Consider the following 2,453-nt stretch of genomic DNA (forward strand, 5'->3'; position numbering starts at 1 on the left):
GAGCACATTTTGTCCATATAGAAGTCCTACAGAAAAACGAAAAAAGTTTGTTTACGTTTTATAGGCCCTAAAAAAGATGTCATAGTATACCTCTAAGATAAGAAATACCATTAAGTGAAAAGTCCCCATGTTCAATTCCCCTCTGTCTCAGGATCATGTTCTTTGTGATGTTCTGCAGTTACCATCAGTTCAGTTCAGGTCAAAGTTTAATTGAATGAGTGATCGAATGTGTTTCTAATGTTGTCACATTAGAATCTATAAATAGACGGGGCACGGCAGCTGTTGGCACAAACAGTGGTGTCGTTTTATTTCAATCGTCCACTGCTGACTCTCACATATTCAACAGTATCAGCTGTCAACAAGGAGACTGTCAGCTACGCTATGTTCAGCCCACTATCAACACATGTCCAACACGTTATCTGTCAGTTGAACCTGCTCAGATTTCTATCAATACACTGATAGACTGTCAACAACCTCAGGTTAGGGTTTAGGGATGTTCATTTTGAAAAATTTCCAAAATCGATAATCTGTGAAAATTAACGATCAATTATCGATTATCGATCATATTAACACATTGAGTGCCAGCCATGTTTTCAATCCTGTGGGTAAGTTGTGCCAGGGGTGTTTTTGACGATTCTGGCTCATTTTACAACAGCCGAGGATTATTTTCTGTTAAGAATTCATGAACACCAATCATCTAAAAATAACTAATAGAATGTGTGCTTTCTCTGTCTAAAAGAGTTAGTTTGCAGAGTTAGTAGTTATGTAGATATTAGCCGTTGAGTACAGCATGGTTTCAGCGTCTGGAAATTTATTCAGAGATAAATGGCTTTTTGTGAAACAGTCACTTTAACCATTCATTTTTGGCATCAGTAAGACCGTCAGACATTCTAAACAATAGTTTTGAACAGTAATTTCCTCCATAACAACAGGAAACACCCCTCTCATTCAAACTCCTCCCTCCGTGTGTCTTCTCCTCCTTCCTCCTGGCTGTACAGCGGGCGTGTCAGAAGCGCGTTGCTGCTGCCTGCCTGCCTGCCTGCCTGCCTGCGTGCCTGCTTGCCTGCGTGCGGACGCTCCTTGTGCGAGTCAAGATGGGCCGGGGAATGCGTGGGCGATGGGCAGATGTTGATTCTGGCCTTTCTGAGGTGTTTCAAAGTGTGTTTCACCTATAATCTATTTTGCAAATCGCTCTCCGCTCTCTGTGTGCTGCTGCCGGTGCGCGGCCGCTCTCAGGCAAGACAAGTCTTGAATGGATTACTGTAAAATCGCCTCGCCATTTCCTTGAACGGCTTGCTCCCGCGGCAGTTTTTTCTTTGATTTCGGTCGTCTGGGGGAGCACTGTCAACACTTAGTGGGTCGGTAAAATAGATTATACACATTCTCTTGCTCCAATAGTGATCTCGAAGATGTAAAAGTTGTTGATTGATGTCCCACCGTCAAAAAAAAAAAATGTTTATGTAAGACGAGTAAACTCGGCTCTGGCACTCAAGCGTTGGATTATGTAAGACGAATTATCTCGGCTATGGCACTTAACGTGTTAATACTTAGAAAATTTTCAATTTTTTTATTTTTATTTTTTTTTACAAAATGAATGCCTATGGCAGAAAATACGAAAGACAACGTGTTCTCCTCAATGAACTCTTTATTTCAATGTGTCTCCTCTCCAACACTGCTGTCCCCGGCGCATGCCGGTGTGAATTCCCCATGTTTAAAACAGTTTTGTTGGCACAAAGGCCCGTGCCCAGCCAGAAAACTAGAAACTATATGAAGCTCCACCTCACGTTAGTCGGCTGTGCAATGGAGTGGGGCGAGGAGGAACGAACTCCACCCAAACCTAGTCCCAAAAAAAAAAAAAAAAAAATTTTTTTTTTTAACTCATTGAATGCCATGGACGTCCTTCGACGTCCAATTAAATAGTGACGTAGAATGCCACGGACGTCCTTCGACGTCCAATGCGTTTTTTGACGGTGGGACGTCGATCAAAGCCTTCCGCAGCTCCTGTACAACTATAGTAGCTATTGGAGGTGTATAACCTATTTTACGGACTCATTAGGTGGCGACAGTGCTTGCTCGGTGCAGTCCAGATTAGAGACAGGTCCGAGAAACAGCCTAAAAGCCGTGGATCAAAGACAACCCGATGCATGCTCCCAGAGCCATTTGCTCTGTCGCGGGAGCTGACATTGGCTCCGAACAGGAGTCAATCCGCGCTCACAACTGAGCCCCTCTGTCCCTGTCTGTCTGTCTGTCTGTCTGTCTGTATAGTTTCTCCACCCGATTAGCAGACAGGAAAGCAGCCCCTGACGCCAAACCATTCAGCAATCCGGGTTGGCTCTTCCCTGCTGTGGCGCTGAGAGCCGACAGCAGCACACAAACGCAGCACTCCGAAAATATAATGGTTGCGTGAGGCTGTGTGCAGTGTGGGGAGGAGTTTACGGGGGGAGGGGGGGAGG

This window comes from Poromitra crassiceps (assembly GCF_964638095.1).
Source record: "Poromitra crassiceps genome assembly, chromosome: 30".
Lineage (NCBI taxonomy): Eukaryota > Metazoa > Chordata > Actinopteri > Beryciformes > Melamphaidae > Poromitra > Poromitra crassiceps.